This window comes from Myotis nattereri, assembly GCF_964212035.1.
Source record: "Myotis nattereri genome assembly, chromosome: X".
Taxonomy (NCBI): Eukaryota; Metazoa; Chordata; class Mammalia; order Chiroptera; family Vespertilionidae; genus Myotis; species Myotis nattereri.
The window spans coordinates 115,720,462-115,744,901 of record NC_138078.1 but is presented as its reverse complement, the minus strand read 5'-3'; the positions used below and the strand labels follow the sequence as shown (position 1 = coordinate 115,744,901).

At 37.5% G+C, this 24,440-nt stretch overlaps 1 pseudogene across 1 annotated transcript; it reads right to left on the bottom strand.

The window, feature by feature from the left end:
• Positions 1-7,221: 7,221 nt before the first annotated feature.
• On the bottom strand, positions 7,222-7,851 carry LOC308511433 (glutathione S-transferase P-like; annotated as a pseudogene). The gene has a single exon. The product of its transcript is annotated as a glutathione S-transferase P-like (transcript).
• Between the last annotated feature and the right edge of the window lie 16,589 nt (positions 7,852-24,440).

Here is a 24,440-nt window from a genome sequence, read left to right as displayed (position 1 = left end):
GTTACCCTTGTTTTGAAATCAGAGAAAATTATCCATGCATGTAGATGAATCATAAATATACAATTACATGAATCAAAAATATAAGCTCCCACACATGTAGATTTCTATTTTACTTTTTTCTAAAACCACCTAAATCATTTTTAGGTGTACAGTTCAGTGGTATTAAATACATTCATAATGTGCAACTATCAGCATCATCCATCTCTAAAACTCTTATCTTTTAATACTAGAACTTTACATTCATTAAACAATACCTCCCCATTCTTCTCTCTTCCTAACCCCAAACAACTACCATTTTACTTTCCGTCTTTATGATTTTGATTACTCTAAGTACCTCATATAAAGTGGAATCATATAGCATTTGTCTTTTTGTGAGTGGACTGTTTCACTAAGCATAATGTCCTTAAGGCTCATCCCTGTTGTAGCATGTCAGAATTTCTTCCTTTTAAAGGGTGAATAATATTCCATTGTATGCATGTACTACATTTTGCTTATTCAATTAGCCATCAGTGGACATTTGGGTGGCTTCCACATTTCATCTTTTGTGAATTAATATTGCTATCAAAATGGGTGTGGAAATATCTCTCTGAGATCATGCTTTCTATCCTTTGTATATATATCCAGAAGCAGAACTAAATCATACTGTAGTTCTAATATAAATTTTTTTGAGGAACTGCCATACTGTTTTCCATATTGGATGCACCATTTTACACTCCCATCAATAGTGCACAAGGGTTCCAATTTCTCCACATCCTGGCCAACACTTCTCATTTTATGTGTTTTTTTGTTTGTTTGTTTTTCATAATAACCATTCTAACAGTTCTGAAGTGGTATCCCATTGTAGCTTTCATTTGCATTTCCCTAATGATTAGTGATGTTGCATATCTTTCCATGTGCTTATTATACATTTGTGTATCTTTTTAAATATGCTTTTATTGATTTTAGAGAGAGAGGGAAAGGGATAGAAAGATAGAAGCATTGACGAGAGCGAAACATCAGCAATTGGCTGCCTCCTGCATGTCCGCCACTGGGGATCAAACCCGCAACCCAGGCATGTGCCCTGACTGGGAATCCAACCATGATCTCTTGGTTCCTAGGTCGAGGCTCAACCACTGAGCAACACCAGCCAGGTGACATTTACATATCTTCATTGTAGAAATGTCTATTCAAGTCCACCCATTTTATAATCAGGTTGTTTGTATTTTTGTTGTTGAGTTTTTGTTGTTCTCCATATGTTCTGAATATTAACCACTTATCAGATTTATAAATTACAAATATTTACCCCATTCTGTGGGCTGCCTTTTACTCTACTGATGTTTTCTTTTGATGCTAAAGATATTTTTAATTTTCATGAATTTGATTTGTCTATTTTTACTTCTATTGCCTGTGCCTTTGGTGTTACATTCAAGAAATCGTTGTCAAATCCAATATCATGAAGCTTTTACCCTGTGTTTTCTTCTAAGAGTTTTAGAGTTTTATTTCTTACATATGGGTCTTTGGTCCATTTTAAGTTAATTTCTGTATATGGTATTAGGTAAAGGTCCAACTGCATTCTTTTGCTTGTGGGTATCCAGTTTCCCAGCACCATTTGTTGAAAAGACTCTCCTTTCCCCCATTAAGTGGATTGGCACACTCCCCAAGTCATTTGAATATTATGCAAGGGTTTATTTCTGGGACTCCAATCTATTCTAGGTCTGTCTTCAAGCCAGTAGCACACTGTTTTGAATAGTATAGCTTTGCAGTAAGTTTTAAAATCAGGAAGTACGAGTCCTCCAAGTTTGTCTGTCTTTTTCAAGGTTTTCTTTAGAAGATGTCCCTTAAGATTCCATATGAATTTTAGAATGGGTCTTCATATTACTACAAAAATTTCATTGGGAATTGAGAGATCACACTGATTCAGTGCAACTATACTAACATCTTAATAAGTCTTCCAATCCATAAACATGGGATGTATTTCTATTTATGTCTTCTTTAACTTTTTTCAGCAATGTTTTATAATTTTTATTTTACCAGTGTTTCATTTTATTGGTTAAGTTTATCCCTAAGTATTTTTATTATTTTTATGCTATTGTAAATTGAATTTTCTTAATTTTCTATTTAGATTATTGATAGTAAATAGAGATGCAATTGATTTTTGTATGTTGATTTTGCTTGCTGAAAAAATAACTGAACTTGTTTATTAGTTCTAAGAATTTTCTTGGTGGAGTTTTTAGCTTTCTATATATATAAGAACATGTTATCTACAGAAATATTTAAAATTCTCCTTTCCAATTTGGATTCCTCTTAATTTTCTTTCCTACTTGTTCTGGCTTGGATTTCCAGTACTATGCTTTGTTTTAGATCTTAGAGGAAAATTTTCAGTTTTTCATTGTTGTGTATGATGTTACTTGTGGGCTTTTCATATATAGCCATTCTTATTATTATTTGGTCATTATTGTATTGAGGTAAGTTCTTTCCATACTTAATTTGTTGAGAGTTTTTAAAAATTTATATTTATTGTTAAAAGTATTACAGATGTCCCCTTTTTCCTCCACTGACCCCCTCCACCTCACACCCGCCCCCTCCCAGGCCTTCATCTCACTATTGTCTGTGTCCATGGATTATGCATATATGCATATAAGTTCTTTGGTTAACCTCTTCCTACCCCCACCTCCCACCTCGCTTCCCTCTGAGATTCATCAGTCTGTTCCATGCTTCTATGTCTCTGGATCTAGTTTGTTCTCCAGTTTATTTTGTTCATTGAATTCCATGTGAGTGAGATCATGTGATACTTGTCTTTCTCTGACTGGTTTACTACTATTTCACTTAGCATAATATTCTCCAGGTCCATCCATGCTGTCTCAAAGGGTAAGAGATCATTCTTTTTTATAGCTGCATAGTATTCCATTGTGTAAATGTACCAATTCATTTTTATCTATGAAAGGGAGTTGAATTTTTTTCAAATGTTTTTTATGCAGGTCTTGAGATGATCATATAATTTTTGTCATTCATTCCCTTAATGTGATGTATCACATTTAGTGATTTATGTATGTTTACCATCCTTGTAGCCGAGTGATAAATCCCACTTGATCATGGCATATGTTGCTTATTAATGTGCTTTGAATTCAGTCTGCTAGCATTTCGTTGAGGACTTTTGCATCCATGCTCATTAGGGATACTGACCTGGAGTTTTCTTGCCATGTCTTTGGCTGGCTTTGGTCCTAACTCTATTATGCTAGCCTCATAAAATATGTTTTAAAAGGTTCTCTCTTCCTCTATATTTTGGAAAAGTTTAAGAAGAATAAGAGTTCATTCTTCTTTAAATATTTGGTAAAATTTACCTGTGAAACCATCTGTTAAGATTTTGTGTTAGGAGGTTTTTTATTTATGAATTCAATCTCCTTATTTGTTATTGGTCTGTTCAGGCTTTCTGTTTCTCTTTGATTCAGTCTTGGTAGATCATATGTTTCTATGAATTTATCCATTTAAGTTGTCAAATATGTTAGTGTGTATTTGTTCATAATCATCCTTATTAATATTTTTTTTTATTTCTGGAAGGTCAGTTTGTAGTATCTTCTATTTCACTTCTGATTTTATGTAATTGAGTCTTCTCTCCTTTTTTCTTAGTCTAAATAAAAGTCTGCCAATTTTATCTTTTCAAATAACCAAATCTTAGTTTCATCAATTTTTTAGGGTATTTCTATTCCTTATATCATTTATTTCTGATCTAATTTTTATTATTCCCTTTCTTCTGCTCACTTTTGGCTTAGTTTGTTCTTCTTTTCCTAGTCCCTTGATTTCAAAACTAGATTATTTGAGATCTTTCTGCTTTATTTAATTTAGGCATTTATCAATATAAACTTCCCTCTAAATACTGATTTTCACATATCCCATTTGTTTTTATATGTTGTGTTTTCATTTTTGTTTTGTCTCATCTCAAGCAAGACATTTTCTATTTCCCCTTTTGATTACTTCTTTGACCTGATGGTTGTTTAAGAGTGTGTTAATTTCCATGTATTTGTAAATTTTCCCAATTTCTTGTTATTGATTTCTAGTTTGATTTTGCATGGGATCAAAACAAGTGTTTATAAACAGAAGACTGGATAAATATATTGATATATAATCATAAATGGTTTATTATATAACAATGAAAAGAATACATAATAATTACATGCAACAACATGGATAAATATTTTAAACATAATGTTGAGGGGAAGAAAACAAAACACACCAGTTTATACTGTATGGATTAAGTCATATATACAGTTCAGGAAAATTGAATTTATTGTGTTAGAAGTAAGGACAGTGATTGCTTTTGGGTAATAGGGTGGAGGGAGTCACTGGGAGGTATGCAAGAACAACTCTGATATGCTGGCAATGTGCTATTTCCTGACCTGGAGAGTGGTTATACAGATGTATTAACTTTTTAGTAATTAATTACATAATGCTATGCATACTTCTTTATACAAGTCAATAAAAAATTAATTATATATATAAAGACAGATAATAGACAAGTATTATTAGCAGGTTTACTGGAAGTGAATCATTTTATGGATTGCATATTTAGATGTAGAAAAATTGTACAACTGACTGGCCAAAGTTATAGCGTTCTTTGGAACAGTAGGACAAAGAGAGAGAGAATGAGAGAGAAAGCAAGAGAGACAGAGAGTGAAAGCATGCGAGAGAGTGAGAGCAAGAAAAGAGAAATATAGAGTTTCTCTAAGTTTAGATTTAGAAGGTGCCCTTCTTGGTGTCATTAGGACTTCAGAAACTGAGGAATCTTTAGAATAGATTTTAAAAATCTTTAGAAAACATTTTAAAAATTGTTAAAATTCTTGATGGAAAGGGCTTATATCTCTGAATCAAAATCCCATTTGGGATGCCACTAGTATTTCTTAAAATCAGACAGTCTAATACACTGCTGGTTGGAATGCAGACTGGTACAGCCACTATGGAAAACAATATGGAGTTTCCTCAAAACATTAAAAATGGAGCTGTCATTTGGCCCAGTGATCCTACTTCTAGGAATATATGCTAAGAATCCCAAAAGACCAGTCATAAGACATATATGCACCTGTATGTTCACAGCAGTGTAATTTATCTAGAAACAGCCCAAGTGCCCATCAGTAGATGAGTGGATAAAAATGCTGTGGCACATTTACACAATGGAATACTATGCAGCAGTAAAAAGGAAGGATCTCTTAACCTTTGAGACAGCATGGAGGGACCTGGAGAACATTATGCTAAGCGAAATAAGCCAGTCAGAGAAAGACTCACTCATATGTGAAACCTAATGAACAAAATAGGCTGATGAACAAAATAGATCCAGAGACATAGAAGCATGGAAAAGACTGTTGAATTTCAGAGGAAAGGGGGGTGGAGGGGGTGGGAAGAGATTAACCAAAGAACTTATATGCATACTAGAGGCCCGGTGCATGACATTCATGCATGAGGGGGGCGGGTCCCTCAGCCTGACCTGCACCCTCTCCAATCTGGGAGCCCTCAGGGGATGTCCTACTGAAGGCTGCAGCCTGGCCTCCCTCTGCAGGAGGTGACTGGGCTGATCAGGGAAAGGCACCGACTCCATCACCCCGCTGCTGCGGCCACTGGCAGCTCCCGCAGCCGCCAAGGTGTTTTCATCAACGTGGACTCCAGTCCCTTCACCACAAAAAAATGACAATTTTCTTTAGACATTTTCAAGATGTTCCTTTCATAGGATATGACATTTCTTTCTTTTTTCTTATCCTCACCTGAGGATATTTTCCCATTGATTTTTAGGGAGTGTGGAAGAGAGAGGGAAAGACAGAGAGAAACATCAATGTGAGATGGACACTTTGATTGGTTGCCTCCTGCATGAGCCATGGCCAGGGAGGAGCCTGCAACCTAGGTATATGCCCTTGACCAGGTTCGAACCCGGACCCTGCAGTCGGCAGGCCAAGGCTCTATCCACTGAGGCAAACCAGCTAGGGCAGGATATGGCATTTCTTAGCCCCTCCAGGAGCGGACCTTTGTTTTTTCCTCCAGGAGTGAGGTGGGAAAACCCTAGAACACCTGCTTGGATTCTTATTACCCAAGTTACCAAGAACACTGTGAGTGGCGTACTGGGAGCTTAGCCAATGAGCGGTCACCACCACCACGGCAAGCTGGCAGGCTCTGCTCTCTGTGGGCTCTGCGGGCCTGCTCACCCACCCACTGCTGGGCCCTGCTCTCTGCAGGTCTGCTTGCTCGGCACCATGGTGAACTGGCCTGCGCCATCCATGGCTTGCCTCACCGTGCATGCAGCCCCCTCCTTCCCACCTGTACCCGCAGCCTCCTCCTGAGCAATCGTGACCGCTACAATGTCCTGGACAATTTGCATATTACCTCTTTGTTTTAGATAGATAGATAGATAGATAGATAGATAGATAGATAGATAGATAGAAAGATGGATGATAGATAGATATGCATAACACATGTACACAGACAATAGTGCAATAAAGACCTGGGTGAGGGGCAGATGCAGAGTGGAGGAGGTTAATGCGGAAAAAACAGGACATCTGTAATACTACCAATGATAAAGATAAATTAAAGAAAAATAAATTTTAAAAAATAGCAATCTGGCTCTGGCCAGGTGGCTTAGGTGGCTCAGTTGATTGGCACATCCTCCTGTACACTAAAAGGTTGCAGATACAATTCCTGGTCAGGGTACATACCTAGGTTGAGTGTTCAAACCCATGTCGGTGTGGGTATGGAGGCAACTGATTAATGTTTCTCTCTCACATTCATGTTTCTCTCTCTGTGTGTGTCTCTCTCTCCCTCTAAAATCAACTTTTTTAAAAAAATATATTTTATTGATTTTTTACAGAGAGGAAGGGAGAGAGATAGAGAGTTAGAAACATCGATGAGAGAGAAACATCAATCAGCTGCCTCCTGCACATCTCCTACTGAATATGTGCCCGCAACCCAGGTACATGCCCTTGACAGGAATCGAACCTGGGACCTTTCAGTCTGCAGGCTGATGCTATATCCACTGAGCCAAACCGGTTTCGGCTAAAATCAACTTTTAAAAAAACATATTCTCGGGTGAAATTTTTTAAAAAAATAGCAATTTGTATATTATTGATTCAATTTGTATATGCAGGAAGTCCCTTTCAAGTGCTGCATACTTTCTATTTTATTTTATTTTTTATAGAAATTTTATTGGTCCAGGGAAGGGGAGGCAGGTAGGCAGCCCCTGCCTCCTGCTGAGGGTGCCACAGGCCCTCACTGTTTCCCATTGCCATTGATGGTGCGGTTCACGTGCTCCAGGGAGACCAGGAAGGCCTTGAGCTTTGGTTGGGCACTGAGGTGAGACACATAGGCTGAAAGCAGGGGGAGGGAGTCCAGGCAGCCGGGGGCCAGGACTGGTGAATCAGCAGCAAGTCTAGCAGGTTGCAGTCCATGAAGGAGATCTGGTTGACCATGATGAAGGCCTGGGCCCTGGTTCTGGGAGAGCAGGGTCTCAAAAGGCTTTGGGCACCCCGGCAGCTCCTTCACGTAGTCCTCCTTGCCTGCCTCGTAGTTGGTGTAAATGAGGGTGGCGTATTTGCAGCGGAGGTCCTCCACGCCATCGTTCACCACGTTCACCAGGGCCGCCTCGCGCTGGTCCTTCCCATACAGCCCGAGGGAGCGGCCCAGGTGTTACAGGATGGCATTGGACTGGTACAGGGTCAGGTCTCCATCCTGGAACTTGGGGAGCTTCCCGTACAGACAGGAGGCTTTGAGGGAGCCCTGTAGCCAGGTCTCCTTGGTCACCACCTCCTCCTTCCAGCTCTGGCCCTGGTCAGCCAGCAGCATGCGCTTGGCCTCACAATGCCCTCGAACAGGGAAGCAGATGATGGTGTAGGGCACCATGGTGATTATGCAAAGCAGGGGCGGCGGCGGCAGTCATACTTTCTATTTTAGAGCAATCATTCATAACTTCAAGATAGGAAGCATTGCTACCGATTTTCAATAGAAATACTTAGGATGTAGTGTAAGATTTTTTTCCCAATAAGAATAACAAATCAACCCAGTGTTTTCAACATTTATATATATAAAAGGCTAAGTGATTAACCATCCATCCGACCAGCCAGTACATATTGCATGCACTGGCAACTTAAAAATAAACGTTGACTTGTGCATGTGTGATACATATACAGCTCTTGCTGGTACCAATCACACGTGACCAACCAGCCAGTACATATGATGCACACTGTTTTTGTTGTTTTTATATCATTTTTTTGTTTTTATACCATGTCTTTGTTGTTGTTATATCATGTTGTTGTTTATTTATTAATCAATTTATCAATCATTGTTTTTATCAATGCTGCTTTTATGTTTTTGTTATTTTTATATCATGTCTCTGTTGATTTTATATCATGTTATTATTTATTTATTAATCAATTTACATATTATTTTCATATGCATTTTACTAATTTTCTTTCATCTCTGACACTGATATTATAGAGAAAAGGCAAATAGCAATATTAAAGTGTTTTTTATTTTAAATATATAAAATGCCCGGTGCATGAATTCGTGCATGGGTGGGGTCCCTCAGCCTGGCCAATGATCGGGGGTGATTGGGGCCAATCAGGGCCATCTCGCCCAGTCCGGGGGGAGGGACCGTGGGAGGTTGGCCGGCTGCAGAAGGTTAGCTGTGGGAGTGCACTAATCACCAAGGGGCAGCTGCATCATCATAGAGACCAGTTGACTGGTCATTTGATCAACCAGTCATAAGGGTCGCTTAGGCTTTTATATATATAAATATTATATGTACTATTTTGACATGTAATTTTTTGCAGTAATGTAATTACTGCATGAATCTTTCTTCTAATTAATTTCCTTTCAATGTGCATGAATCCGTGCACCAGACAACTAGTCTATATATATAAAAGCCTAAGCGACCAGCCAATCGGCTGACCATCTGGTAGCTATGACACGCACTGACCACCAGGGGGCAGACGTTCAATGCAGGAGCGGAAACCATAGGCATAGAAACATGGAACAGACTCATGAATCTCAGAGGAAAGGGGGGAGAGGGGAGGGTAGAAAGAGATTAACCAAAGATCTTATATACGTACTAGAGACCCAGTGCACAGATTTGTGCACCGGTGTGATCCCTCAGCCTGGTCTGTGGGGATCAGGCCAAACTGGCTCTCTGACATCCCTCAAGGGGTCCCAGATTGTGAGAGGGTGCAGGCCAGGCTGAGGGACCCCACTAGTGCACGAATCCGTGCACCAGGCCTCTAGTCAATAATAATGCTCAAATTGGCCCAGCTTTGGTCAGAGGGAGTCTTTCAGACTGGATTCTCTATATTATCTTGACATGACCTTAGTAGCCTTTATTAGTTTCTTTATTGTCTAGTATGACAGAATTTCCCAGGCTCATTTACACATTGCCTGTCCCAGACATGCAATCAACTATTTTTCAAAGAAAATAATTTGAGACCTCTGTCTAGGCTATATTGTTGATGTAGTTTTAGACTCCTTCAGTCGACAGAAATACATGCATATATATCTTTGTAAATGCAAAATAAATAATTTCATCTCCAATCACACTTGAGGTTACATGGCTTTTAAATTCTCTAGTTTTATTTTTTATTTTTTTTTAGATATATTTTATTGGTTTTTTACAGAGAGGAAGGGAGAGGGTTAGAGAGTTAGAAACATTGATAAGAGAGAAACATTGATCAGCTGCCTCCTATACACTCCCTGCTGGGTATATGCCCACAACCAAGATACATGCCATTGACCGGAATCGAACCTGGGACCCTTGAGTCCGCAGGCCGACACTCTAGTTTTATTTTTTATCTTTTTCCTACTCTAAAAATCTTGGTAACTAAAGACATTAATGTAGTTAATTATTTGTTTAATGAATATTAGTTTAAAATAACTGTGTTGTTATCACTACTAATATAAAAATACCAAATTCAGTTTTTAGATTTCTTTGCAGTTCTTGCAAAGAACCCACTAAGGATATACAGCCAAAATATTGTGTTCTTTTTGTATAATGTGTTTTGTGTTTTCACATCCCATTATGTCTACAAAACGCCCAACTGTGTCTCCTACTTCTGATGGGAAGAAGAGAAAGGCAATTATTCTTGAGATTAAACTCAAGATAATTGCCCAGCATGAAGGTAGTAAGTCATAATTATATAAATTACATGAGATATTCAACACTTTATTATAAAATAGTCTTTGTGTTAAATGATATTACTCAATTGTTGGCTAATTTAAGTGTTCTGAGCACACTTAAGGTAGGTAGGGTAGGCTAAGCTATAATGTTTGGTAGGTTAGGTCTATTAAATGCATTTTGACTTAAACTATTTTCAACTTAGGATGAGTTTGTTTGGACATGACTCCATCGTAAGTCAAAGAGCATCTGTATATGTATATCCACATATATCTATCATTTTATTATTCCCTTCACAAAATACAGTATAATAAAAACACTGATCTGTATTTGCCCTCTTTTTATTTTTTGGTATTCCTAGAGATCATTCCATACCATTATATAGAGAACTCTCATATTCAATTTTACATTCATTTTATGGAGCACTGTACTCCATAGTGGGGCATTTATAAATATTTCTTGGAGATCCTTCTTTAAGGACCTACCTCTTACCTCTGAGGTCCCACTGACATAGGCAATGCCTCTCTTCATGTCTACTTATGACCCATTTTCAATCTATCCGATGGTAGCTTTTCAATCCTACACATTATCATTTTGTCTGGAAGAAGTGCCATGTTGGAGAAAGTGCTGCTTGCTCCAGATGCATCTGTCTTTTAGTTTCATCATTTCTGTTAGCCTCTACACATGTTGGCCTTTCGTAGGTGTGATTCCAACACCAGGTCCTGCACCTTCCTGACACCAAGAGGTTCAGGGTCACCTTTTTAAATGCTTCTCTTAAAGCTCCCTCTCTCAGTTGGCTTAAATGAAGGTAAACAGTGCTTTCTCTTCTTCCATTAAACATTCAGTACCTACTCCAAATGTTTTCTCCTATTATCTCTGTTTCACCAACCTTAACCACTTATGTGGTTAAGCATTTTAGCATTCTCTGCAAACATGGTCTAAAACCTTGCTATGGGAAGTGGAGATACTTCTTGCCTCTCTTTGTATTGGTTTCAGCTTTTGCGGTCTCCGACAAAAATCTGAGACTACAGAAAGATTCTTTTTTATTATCCTCATTTTATTGCTATGAATAAGAAGCTGTATTGGGTGATTTGAAATTGATAAATAGTAATCCTTTAAAGCTAGCACAATGCATAGTGGTTAAGGGCATCAATTCTAGAGTGAGATTTATATCCAAGCTCCTCTACTTATTAGGTACATGAAATTTGGCAATTTTCTTACAACCTCATGCTTATGGATAGTAATACCTATATCAAGGAGTTATTATGAAGAATAACTGGATTTATATTTGCAAAGCAATTAAAATAGTGTCTGCATATGATAAGTGTTCTATAGGAGATACATTAAAATATTGAAGAAGTATGATACTTTGATCTTTGAAAATCTGGGTCTTCTAAACACCTGAAAATTAGTAACTCATTGGTGTTTGTGCCTGAAAACCTGAATTTCTGACTCTTTAGCTAATTTTAATCTCCAAAATTGTATGACATTAGCCACTAACCCAGCTAAGACCCTACCTATGGCACATGCCACCAAATGCTTGTCATCTCTTCAACTTATGTCCTGGCACGTTATGACATAGCTTTTCAGTTTTTTAATTATTTGTTTCCTTTGCCCTAAATCAAGACCATATTCAACACCATACTCCTAATTCAGTGAAATGTTTTTAAAATAGGTTCTTGGGATATGTCAAATTTTGATTTAAGATTATTTTAAGATAAATAGGAAATTAGACAAAGTGAGGAAATAATCAGATAGCTTATTGGATATTTTACATTCTCTCTTTAGATTTTTTAAATCTGCATGTGTGAATTATTTACAGTTAAAATCTAAAACCAAATGCTGAGTACCTTTGAACTGTAGATACACAATTGTCATTTACAATATCATTCAAGTCAATATAACCCAAGCTCTTCTAAAGTGGCAAGACCTCTCTAGAGTGAGTTACTAAGCATTTATTTTCTACATATTTATAATTAGATATAACTTTGTTTTAGTGTTAAAATTAACTAGTTAATATGGGCAGGCAAAGTTAGAACTTCTATTTCAATGTATAAGTGAAACTATGGCATTTTGTTTTGGAGAGAACATTGCATCTTACCATCAGCTATATATGTGTGGGGTTGTGCCAAAGGTCAAAGAATATAAAGGCAGTGAATGTAAGTTAGGAAACCTCATCAAGAAATAACAGAGTAACTGTTATCTTCATAGTCTCTAAATGTATATTCTGTGAAGGCAAAAACTTGAGAACTGTATCACTGGAGTGGACCATGAAGGCCTACATAAGCCAAAAAAAGATCTTTGTAATGAGACATAGTAACTTCTCTAAGAACATCTGCAGGTTGAATTTAGGACTGCTATATGAAATTCTCTAGCTGCTACAAATACACAGCTGGTGCCAACCTGCCTAATCACATTCCTTGTCAGGTAAATTTCCTTTCTGAAGCTATTCCATAACTTCATGACAGTGGGCATATACTTGCCTCAAATGTTCTGAAGGCAAAGGGTATCTTTTTAAAAAATTTATCTTTATTGTTGAAAGTATTACAGATGTTCCTCTCACCTACCATTGACCCCTTCTAGCCCACACCCATCCCCTCTCAAAGCCTTCACTGCACTGTGGTCTGTCCATGGGCTATGCATATATGCATGCAAGTTCTTTGGTTAATCTCTTCCCACCCAACCCCCTCCCTCTGAAATCTGTCAGTTTGTTGCATACTTCAATGCCTCTGGATCTATTTTGTTCATTAGATTCCACCTGTGATACATGTCTTTCTCTGGTTTATTTTGCTTATTTCTATCTTTCCTACTCTGCAGACTCAACAACAGTCAGGAAACTAGGTGATTTTGTAATTAGATTACTCTGTTTTATTCGAAATCCTGCATGTTTGAACACACAACTATCTTTATTTAAAAATATAAGAACATTCTCATGGTCTAATTGGCAGCAAAGAGAGCACCTTCTAGCATGTTGTTTCTGTTAATCACAGTAATTTATTTAAATTTGTTTCTGAACCAATTCCCTGGTATTCATTAAAACTGCTGTTTGCCTTTATTGTTTTCTTAGGCCTTTGAGTTAGCACTAAAGGTTTCTGTCTAGTATTTTGGCTAACCCTGATTTTCTGGCTCAAGAAATCATGGAACAGTAAGTCTAAGTCTTCCAAAGATTGAATGTTTTATACTACACAATGAGGGATATAGAAGTCAAAAGCATAGCCTTTGAGGTAAGAGTTTAGTTGTAAAGATTTTTAGATATAAGGCACAATTGCCATAGTATACTACAGGGAAGACTTGATGACATGAAGCTCATGAATCACTTAACTAGCTCATGTTGGATCATGCATCCATATTACTTAGTACAGGACTGGGCACATAGTTTAATACATATTTGTTGAATGAATGAATTTCTATCTGAATATAAGGGAGAGGTGCAGTTAACCTTATACAAGATGTAACATTAGATATAACATTGACTAATTTTCCACATAGTAATTAATTTTATCTTTTGACATTTCGATACAAGATATGCCACATTATCTAAAAATAAAGGCAGAATCATATAAAAGAGTATTCTTCAATGTTTGAAAGCTTGTTACTCTTATAATAAACATGAAATTTCTTGGCTCTGAAAATTCTGAAATCTATTCTCTTTATACATAGACAATAATTGCTATTTCTTGCATATTTTCAGTAGCCCAGGAAATTGTATGAAGTTTTGTTTTCTATAGCATTTATGAAAACAATGTTTTTTATTCATTATCCAAAGATAAAATTGTATCATAGCTTTGAATAGGTATTTTGAAATATTCCCTGGGGAGCTCATATATTACACACTTCTCCACCACATACCTTGAGACCTCTAGTAATTGGACCTGTAATCAAGCAATGAATGCAGCTTAATGTACACCAAACCCAAACTCAATGGCATTCCCATTCAAATATAAGGGAAGTTCAACTAAGGCAGTTAATTGTGGGCTAGCAGAAAAAGCACTGGACTAGAGCCAGACAGTTCTGAGTTTAAACCCCAGCTCTAGAAATTACCAGTGGCTTGAGTTTGATCACTAGTTTTTTGATCTATGACTAAGTAGTTGTTTTAAGTTGCTTAATCTTAAGTCTTTTTCTTTATTGATAAAATAATGATAATCACATTAATTTTCAAATATAAATTACCAGGAATTTGGAGGGCACACTATAATTATTATTTGAAATTGAGTGCAGGAACAGTTCCTCATCAGCACTTATTCTCCAAACAAGGGGGGAATACCAGCCCTTCATGTGAAGGAGTGACTCTCTTCTACATGGTCAGAGGATTCAGGGAAATCTGCAAATTCAAAATTTTTCAGGACTGATCCACATACCTCCATCTAATGTGCCAATGCCCCATCCTTTCCCAGCAGGAGCCACCTTATTAAAGCAGACCCGCCATGGTCGGAAATTTAACTTCTTTGGAACTCAATTATTCTTACAATTAAGTCCTAGGCCTCATCTGCAGCTTTCTCTGCCCTTCTGCTTAAGGAAAAGAGAGTATCTTTATGTGCTACCAAGGAAGCCTTCTGGCTTTTACACTTGAATTGACAATTAATCATACTCAGCTTTTTCTTGTATTTTTCCCCAAAGTGTCAGTCGAGCTTATCAAGACAACCCAATTTCAATGTCCTTACAGTTACTATCTCTACTGCTATTTCTCAAAAACTTGGTACACCACACTATATAATTTTCCAATAACATGCTATCCCAATTTACTACATGTAAAACTATTAACAATTATACCACTACCATGTACTAGGAGTCACCTGAGCACCATCTATAATGGAGGTCTCATTACCAGCCAGGCAGCCTGTGATACCAACCTAAAACCCTATGCCTATGTCTGCTTTCTTTTTTTAAAAAAATGTATTTTTATTGATTTCAGAGAGGAAGGGAGAGGGAGAGAGAGATAGAAACATCAATGATGAGAGTGAATCATTGATCGGCTGCCTCCTGCACGATTGCGTATTGAGCCCACAAACCGGGCATATGCTCTGACTGGAAATTGAACCCTGATCTCCTGGTTCATAGGTCAATGCTCAACCACTGAGTCACCACGGCCGGGCCCCTTATCTGCTTTCTAAGATACTTCTGGCCTTAGCTGTAGCAGGTTAATTCTCCAGAAACCAGATGCTTAAAGTATTAGAATACAACAGCCTCATTAGAAAATGCTATAGGGATAAAAAACTGGAAGTGAAGATAAGTAAAGAAGAAAAATTTGCCAAAGGAAAAGGCGATCTGTGAAATAGTCTCAATGGAAGCCTCAGCCAATCCCACAGGATGTTGTGAACATGAAATGGTCCACGATAGCTGTTTTGAGTTGGGGAAGAATGACCAAGTTGTGATATCTATCAGTCATTGGATGTAGGCCACCTAAGGAAGGGGGCATGACCTTGAGCTGAGGAAGTTCCTATAGATGACTAAGAGCTGGGGACTGTTATCACCAAAGGGAGGTTCTAGGGCAGCCCTGGGCAAACTATGGCCCACAGGCCGGATCCGGCCCATTTGAAATGAATAAAACTATTGAAAAAAAAGACCGTACCCTTTTATGTAATGATGTTTACTTTGAATTTATATTAGTTCACACAAACACTCCATCCATGCTTTTGTTCCGGCCCTCCGGTCCAGTTTAAGAACCCATTGTGGCCCTCGAGTCAAAAAGTTTGCCCACCCCTGTTCTAGGGAGTGCATCACATAATTTTCTACACATCCTAGTCCCTATCTTTGGATATTTTAAAGAAAAGTATTGATGTCAAATTTGCTTTATTACCCACTTCAGTGCCTATCATATTGTTTCTAGAAAAGTAAATTCTGTGTGGAGTGAAACTCCCCATCTGTGGTTCTTCAGAGGAATTTCTCCTTTTATGCCTATCTTTGGAGCAAATCTCAGACTAGAGCTAGGGGCAAAAAGAAAGCTGAGAAAAGGAGTGGATGGCTTTGAGGCAGGCAGATGGAAGTATATTTTCACAAATAAAAAAAGAAAGAAATGACATTAGGGGAAAGGAGAAAACTAAGGTTGCAACTACTTTTGCTTCTGAGCTGAAAAAAGCTTCCCCCTGAGCATTTTCGGAGTCAGCCAGTCTGCTACTTAAACAAAGTGGAAGTGATACTATCTGCCTTACTTAGGTGCGTAGGCTTGTAGTTAAAATCAAATGGGCAAATGAGACAATGTATGTAAAAGCACTCCAGAAGGAATAGAGCATAGGGAATTCAGGGCTGTGTTATTTTAAAAGCATTTTCTTCAAGTTTCAACCCAAGTGCCTTTTCAGTTCCACATCAGGAAGTTTCCTTTTGTGTTCTCTTCTCATTACACTGCAGAATTCTCTTTTTGAGACATTATAGAAGTTTTTAGTTTGACTGACACTGACATAAATTATATGAGTCTATGAATGTGAAATATACATTTCATTATGAACAACCCAGAATCTGACCATTCACTTCTATATCTGCTTGTCACAAAAAGATGTGCCATGAAATCATTTGTTACTGGAAATAAGTGGCAACAATAATAATTGCTACCTGAGTAGGCATGCAGTAAGTATTAATTGAATGAATTTTTAAAACTATAAAGAATTCCAAGATTTCTACTTGTATAGCCTGGTCTATGGCAATGAAAAAATCACTGTTTTATGGTCTAGGCCAGTGGTCGGCAAACTGCGGCTTGTCAAACCGCGGCTCGCGAGCCACATGCGGCTCTTTGGCCCCTTGAGTGTGGCTCTTCCACAAAATACCAGCTCTTCCACAAAATACTGACTTCTGCGCATGGGCCACGAAGTTTCAATCGCACTGTATGTGCGCGCCCGCACGTGGTATTTTGTGGAAGAGCCACACTCAAGGGGCCAAAGAGCCGCATGTGGCTCACGAGCCACAGTGGCCCCTTCAGTGTGGATCTTCCTAAGCCTTAGGAGTACCCTAATTAAGTTAATAACAATGTGCCTACCTATATAGTTTAAGTTTAAAAAATTTGGCTCTCAAAAGAAATTTCAATCGTTGTACTGTTGACATTTGGCTCTGTTGACTAATGAGTTTGCCAACCACTGGTCTAGGCTAATTGTTCTTAATTTGTTTTGAGGTAGGAGTATTGTGATTCTTTGTGAATTTGATTAAATACTTATATGTACAATATTGCCGAAACCGGTTTGGCTCAGTGGATAGAGCGTCGGCCTGCGGACTGAAAGGTCCCCGGTTCGATTCTGGTCAAGGGCATGTACCTGGGTTGCAGGCACATCCCCAGTGGGAGATGTGCAGGAGGCAGCTGATCGATGTTTCTCTCTCATCGATGTTTCTAACTCTCTATCTCTCTCCCTTCCTCTCTGTAAAAAATCAATAAAATATATTTTAAAAAATAAATAAATAAATAAATACTTATATGTACAATATTATACAATTTTGCATATAATTTCAAGGAAGGGTACAGAACTTCCAAAGTGCTTTCATAACACTTAAGTTAAAAACCAGAGTCTAGTCTAATTCGGCTATAATAGTCTATCCCAGTACTAACCAACAGAGACATAATATAACCCATATAGTAATACAATGTGCTTATTTATATTTAATATATTTAATAATTATTACTAAATAACAATTACTTAATAATATCAAATATATTAAATAAAATCCAGCAGTAGGTTAATAAATGACATAATTTCAATTTTAGTGATGTGTATAAAAGTATTTCAAGACATTTGCAACATCTATGAGTTTGGCTATTTTAGAAATGGTGTTTATTTATTCTTTAAATGTTTGGTAGAATTCATACAGTATATGAGTCTAGAGATTTATAATTTTTATGGTTTTTAACTACTAATTTATTTACTTTAATTGTAATAAAATAATTTAGACCATCTACTTCACATTAGGTGACTCTTGTTTGTTTGTAGTTATATTATTTTTCTTGTTGCTTCTGTAACTAATTATCACAAATCAGGCTCAAATCAAGGTGTTGGCAGGGCTGTGATTCTTCAAGAGACTCTAGGGCCGTGGTCGGCAAACTGCAGCTCGCGAGCCACATGCGGCTCTTTGGCCCCTTGAGTGTGGCTCTTCCTAAGCTTTAGGACTACCCTAATTAAGTTAATAACAATGTACCTACCTATATAGTTTAAGTTTTAAAAATTTGGCTCTCAAAAGAAATTTCAGTCGTTGTACTGTTGATATTTGGCTCTGTTGACTAATGAGTTTGCCGGCCACTGCTCTAGGGGATCATTCATTTCCTCACCTTTTCCAGCTTCTGAGCTACATGCCTTGCAATACTTGGCTTAGAACACTTTCTTCAATCTTCAAGCCAGAAGTATAACAACCAAATCTCTCTGCTAATATTTTGGGAGGTACACATTTGAAGGCCAACCACAATGTTTTCTAGGATTATAAAATTTCATGTAAATTGTTTAATTTATATATGCAGTGTCTGTTATTATATCCCCTCTTTCATTTCTGATATTGGTCATTTTTGTTTTCTTTTTCTTTGTAAGTCTTGCTAGAGGTTATTGATTTTATCAAATTATCATAAAGAAACAGCTTTGGTTTCATAGATTTTGATCTTTTGTATGGTTTTTCTGTTTTTAATTTCATTAATCTCTGCTGTTATCTTTATTATTTCCTTAACTCTGCTTGATATGTATTTTTTTCTCCATATTTTTTCTAGTTTCTTGAGGTGATATCTTCCAGTATTGATTTGGATCTTTCCAACTTTTAAATATAGCATTTATATCTAGTGCTATAACTTTCTCTCCAGCAGCAGCTTTAACTGCACAGAAATTTTGATATGTTGTATTTTTTTTATTTTTGTTCAATTGAAATATTTTATATTTTTTTCCTGTGGTTTCCTCTTTGACCCATGGATTCTTTAGAAATGTGTTGCTTAGTTTACAAGTGTTTGGAGCTGTTGCTGTTATAATTTTTTCCCTTTACTGCCTGTATATTATTTCATTCTAATTTATCTATTATGATTTTTACTATATCACTTTATGTAGGTTTTTTTTTCTGTTTTCTCTAGGAAATAAAAAACATATACTTACCTTTTTACAGTCTACTTAGGATAAATATTTAACTATATAGTATTAGAATATAGAAATTTTATACTCTTATAGGTCCTTTTATGCACCAAGATTTTGTCTTTATTACACCTTCATTCATTCCAGGTGTATATTTTCAATGAATAGATAACTCCACATTGACAACACTTTTAGTGTGTCATCCCCCTTCCTTCCAGTCTCCATATTTCCTAATGAGAAATCAGAAATTATTGAAATTGTTGTACCCTATCAGTATCTCTCAGCCCCTGGAAATCACCATTCCACTCTCTGTTTCTATGAGTTGGCTTTCTTAGATTCTACAAATAAGTGATGTCATAGAGTATTTGTCTTCATCTGACTTATTTCACTTAACATAATGCCCTCAAGGTCCATCTATTTGTCACAAATGACAGGATTTCCTTCTGTCTCATAAAATATGATATACAGTACATATATTACATAATATAGGCCATATATTATATTATATATAACACTAGAGGCCCAGCGCACGAAATTCATGCACAGGTGCAGTCCCTAGGCCTGGCTGGTAATCAAAGCGCAAGCGTCTGGCGTGGAAGGGCAGGTCCTAACTGACCTCTGGGCCCCCACATGCCCCACTCTGCCTGAGTCCCCACACAGAGATGAGGTGAGTGCAGCTGGATGCCTTGGGCTGGGGCACAGTGTGGGCCTCTGGGTCACCCAGCGGTACTGCACAGAAGCCAGGTGGACAGGGTGCTCTCTCCTGGCCGGCCTCGCAGACCAGCTCCTGCATGAACCCACGGGGAGTGCAACAGGTCTCTGCAGTCCCACAGCTGCAGCAGGCTCAACCTGAAGAGACCATGTGGGTGAGGGGCGGGCTCCACGCGGGCGCCTGGCACCTAACGCAGAGGCTTCCCCAGTGCGCAAGCCCTGGAGTCCTGGGGGAGGGTAGCAGGGGGAGTGAGAGTGAGCTCAGTGGACACCCCACATTCTCACCACACCTCTGTCCCCATCACCTCCACCCCCAGGTAGCTGGCGAGAGGTTGCAGCCATCCACCCCCTACCCAGGCACCAAGGGAGGTTGGTCGCTGCCACCCACCCCCAGTTCCCCATCCCAGCCTGGGACCTGGCCCCAATTTGGCGATCAGGGCCTGCTGGCGGCTGGTCGCCATCTGCAGGGTGATCAGTTGAGGCCGGCCCTCCTGCCCAGTTCCCTCAGCACCTGGGAGCCGGGCAGCGGTGCCCCCTGCCACCACCGCTGGTCAGTCGCTGTGTGCAGGGAGATCATCGGGGCAATTGGGCCCAAGCTCGCACCCGCTTTGGCCTGGCGCCGCCCACTCACCTGCTCTACCATCCCACTGTGGTCCCACTCTTGTCGGGGCCCATCGGGGCCGGTAGTGCCTCCACTGCCGTCCACTGCCAGCACCACATCACTGACAAACGCCATGTTCTGTGCCACCCCCTGGTGGTCACTGCATATCATAGCTAGCAGTGGAATTCCTGGTCGAACTCCCAGTCAAACAATTTGCATATTAGGCTTTTATTATATAGAATTATATATCATATATGTATACATATCTAGAAATTCATGCATACATAACATGTTCTTTATCCATTCATATGTGACAAACACTTAGGTTGTTTCCATATCTTGGCTATTATGAATATGCTACAATAACCATAGGAGTGCAGATATCTCTTTAATATCCTATACTCATTTACTTTGAATTTATACCAAGGAGTGGGATTGATGGACCATATGCTAGTTCTATTTTTAATTTTGTAGGACTCTCCATACTGTTTTCCATAGTGACTGCAATAATTTACATTACCACCAACAATGCACAAGAGTTCCCTTTTCTCCACACCCTCACCAAAATTTATCTTTTATGATAGCCATTCTCACAGCTATAAGGTGGTATCTCATTTTGGTTTTGATTTGTATTTCCTTCATAATCGGTGATGTTAGATGTCTTTTCATGTACCTGTTGGCCATTTGTATAACTTCTATTCATTTCTTCTGCCCAATTTTTAACTGGATTGTTTTTGTTATTGAGTTCTATATATTTTGAATATTAGCCTTGTATCAGATAGATGGTTTGAAAGTATTTTCTCCCATTCTGTAGGATGCCTTTTCATTTTGTTGATGGTTTCTTTGGCTGTGCAGAAGCATTTTAGTTTCATGCAGTCCCATTTATTGATTTTTGCCTTTGTTGCTTGTGTTTTGGTGTCATACCCAAAAAATCACTGCCAAGACCCATGTCAAGGAGCTTTTCCCCTGTTTTTGTTTTATTCTAACAGTTTATCAGTTTTAGATCTTAGGTTCCAGTATTTAGTCCATTTGAGTTCATTTTTGTGTGTGGTGTAACATAAGGATCCAGTTTCCTTCTTTTGAATGTCACTGTCCAATTATCCCAACACCATTTATTGAAGAGACTATCCTTTCCCAACTGAATATTTTTGGTTTCCTTGTCAAATATTAGTTGACCATATATGCAGAGGTTTATGTCTAGGTTCTTAATACTAATCCATTCGTCTATATGTCTGTTTTTATGGCAGTTTCATACTGTTTTGACTACTACAGCCTTATAGTATAGTTTAAAATCAGGAAATTTGATGCTGCCAGCTGTCTTCTTTTCCAGAATTGCTTGGGCTATTTGGAGTCTTTTGTACTTCCACACAAATTTTAAGGGTTTTTTTCTATTTATGTGAAAAATGACATTGAAATTTTGATAGGTATTACAATGAATATATAGACACAATATCTGGGTGGTATGTGCATTTTAATAATATTGATTCTTCTGATCCAAGAACAGAGGATATCTTTCCATTTATTTGTGTCTTTTTCAACTTCTTTGATCAAGAGTCTTGCAGTTTTCAGTGTACAGATGTTTCCCTTAAGTTAAATTTATTCCTAAGCATTTTTATATATTGTGAGTGAAATTATTATTTTTATAATAATAGCTACTTTAGAGTCTTTTTCAAATTATTCCACCACCAGTGTCTTCTTGGCCTTTGATACCAGTTAACTGGCTTTTACCATGGGATTTAAATCTTCATGGTTCTCTATATAACACATAATTTAGAATTTTACCCTAAGCATTTTGGTTATTAGATTATGAAACTATGTGTCTTATTCAAATTTTATGGAAAGTGTTGGGTTTTTTTCAGTCCTGGTTAGGTTCACGCTGCAAATTCCAAACTATGGCCTATGGTTTCCATTTCAGCTCACTTTTCACAGTCTGTGTAGTGCTCTTCATATATGTCCTTTGCATGTATATGTACATGTGTGTGTATATGTGTGTGTGTGTGTGTGTGTGTGTGTGTATCCTTGATTTACAGTCTGTGACCTGGTTGGCAATGTATGGTTGGCTCAGCTCTGCAGTGACTTTGGTATGCTAATTTGAATCATCATAAACTTTATGGGGCCACTTTCCAAAGCTTCTCCCTCTCCATGATTTCCCCAGAACTTTCTAGGTTCAAATGATTAGAACAGAGACCCACCATCTTGGAACCACAACTCCACTAAATGAAGAAAAAGGTTACCCTTCTTCAAAATTTGGCTCCTGCAGTCTCTTATTATTGGCTATTGCCTTTGCCATCATGGGATTTCCTGGTTGTTGGTGCACAAAAGAACAGAGAGGGGGACATTGTGATTTCTGCACTCTCTGCACATCAGAGATTCCCTTTCCTGGCCCTCAATCTAAAGCTAGAGGGCTTTGCTAGAGCTATCTCTGTCTGTGCTACAGTGCTTATTATTTCTAGTTGTGTTGCTATGGTGAGTTTACATTGAAGAAAAATAAAAGTAAACCCACTGCCAATTACGTGGTACTTCAAATTCTGACCATCTTCCCCAATTTGCCTGCTATTAACTTAAATTTTCTCAAATAGCTGTGGCATGCATTCTGTCCATGTTTTATGGGTGTGTTCAGCGGAAGAAAAAGAAAAAAAATATGCTTGTTCCATTTTCCCTGGAATGTGAACTCCTCCAGTATAATTTGATATAAGTGATGATAAAAGCTATTTTTGTATTTTTTGGAGCCTAAGGAGAGTTTTCAATCATTCAGCATTTATTTTTATGTTAGCTATTTTATTCTTATAGTTTTCATTAGATTAAGGAGTTCTCTAATAGCTCTAGTTTTCTAAGAATTGTATCATAAATTTTATCAAATTTTTTTTTACATATCCATTGAGAGGCTCATATTGCTTTCTCCATATTCTGTTATAATAGTGAATTACACTGGTTGATTTTTAAAATGTTCAACAACTTCATATTTCTGGAATAAAGTCAAATCAATAGTAATTAATTATCCTTTTCATATACCCTATGATTTGCATTGCTAATATTTTGTTTAGGAGTTTTTGGATTTATGCTTGAGAGTTTGATCTGTAATTTTCTATTCTTCTAGTTGGCCCTGACAGATTTTGGTATCAGTGTTTTTTTGGACAACACAAAATATGTTGGGATTTTTCCTATGATTTTCTTTTCTCTAGAAAGTTTTACATATAATTGCTGTTATATCTTCATAGAGTTTTAGAATAAATTAGTATTAAGTCATATGGTTCTGAAAATACAGATTGAGTTCTTTAATTGCTATAGGACTATTGACATTTATATTGATTCTTGTGTAAATTTTTGTTTTTTACTGTTCAAGAAATTTATTCACATATATAAATACATTGACTTCTAGTTGTTTACAATGTTGCTTAAAAATTTTTAAATACATCTGTAGTAACATTCTCTTATTCGTTCCTGATATTGGTGCCTCTTCTATATTGTTCCTGATCATTCTTGCCAGGATATTATTAATTGTACTTAGTCTGTTAACCAACATTTAGCTTTATTGATTCAACTGATGATTATTTCATTGATTTCTGCTCTTATCATTATATTTCTATCCTTCTACTTTATTTGGGGTTTCCTACCTTCTTAAGATAGGAACTTAGATAATTGACTTTTATCCTTTCTTCTATTCTTAAGTCTATATATGACCATCTAAATATGTATTTTAGCAGTAGGCCATGTTTTGATACATCTTAATTTTATTATCATAATTTTAAAACATACCAGTATATTCTAGTATTCACTGAATTATATTATTTTGGCTATCAGTTATCTAGAAATAAAATTTATTTCCTAATTCACAATCAAGTCTTTTATAGTTATTATTTTGTTATTCATTTCTAGTTTAATTTCCTTGTCAGAGAACATACTCTATGTATGATTTTAGTCTTTTAAAGGTGTTGACACATGCTTATGGCCAGACTATGGTCATGTGCATGGAAAATAATGTGTATTCTTTTACTGTTTA